Source organism: Nicotiana attenuata, unplaced genomic scaffold, assembly GCF_001879085.1.
Source record: "Nicotiana attenuata strain UT unplaced genomic scaffold, NIATTr2, whole genome shotgun sequence".
NCBI lineage: Eukaryota > Viridiplantae > Streptophyta > Magnoliopsida > Solanales > Solanaceae > Nicotiana > Nicotiana attenuata.
Genome location: NW_017681440.1, coordinates 1 through 802, shown reverse-complemented (window position 1 = coordinate 802; position 802 = coordinate 1). Strand labels below are relative to the sequence as shown.

The 802-nt window shown below is 38.9% G+C and overlaps 1 long non-coding RNA gene across 1 annotated transcript; it reads right to left on the bottom strand.

The window, feature by feature from the left end:
- Window positions 1-293: 293 nt before the first annotated feature.
- Window positions 294-675, bottom strand: LOC109221941. Its single transcript, XR_002067335.1, has 2 exons — window positions 542-675; window positions 294-369 (listed from the first exon to the last, which is right to left on the bottom strand). It is a non-coding gene; the product is annotated as an uncharacterized LOC109221941 (long non-coding RNA).
- Window positions 676-802: the final 127 nt, after the last annotated feature.

Here is an 802-nt window from a genome sequence, read left to right as displayed (position 1 = left end):
TCCTTCGTGCTTTTACTCTCATTCTCACCCAAACAATCATATAAAGTGCACGGCATCACCCTTCGTGCTTTACCTCACAAATGATGGCACGGAATGATCCTTCGTGCACTGACAATAGTACTTCTTTCTGGGGCACAGAATAAACAAAAGACAAATAAACAAGCTAATGTACAAAAATCCTTCAAAATTCAAGATAAAATACTCCGCTGGTCCCATGAACTCATCTGTCGATACCTAATTGAGGCACTAGCATTTTGAACGCCCTAGCACCCTTAAACCCCCTTTGTCTTTTCTTCGTCTCTATGTTTGAAGACCCTTCGATGATGAATTTCACCCCTCATTCGCTGGAAGAACAAAAAGTTTTACGTACTGCAAGAGATGAAGCAACAAAAGAGTTGGATCGTCAGGTTATAACTGGTAGAAATTCCTCCAATTGAAGGACAAAACTCAAATTAAAGAGACAGTATTAAAACATTTAAGTGGAAAATTAGAGAGCATGCTCTTCCAAGGACTGCATGAGAAAGCTTCAACCTCTATTCACCTGAAAACTCGTAGAGTCCTTTAGAGTGCACAGGATTTTTATTGATTTTGGACGCTAGTATCTTGAGCCGATGCATCATTTGTGAAAGCCAATTCCGAAACCAAGGCAATATGATCACTTCCCCACTTCTGGATAATAGGAAAGCAGAAAAAGAAAAAAGAAACTGTTTAGTACATGGCTAAAAGACAAGTCGTTAAATAGAACTGCATATAGAAAAATGTAAGAGCCAAAACAGAATGAGCAAATTCGACTGCCTTGTAA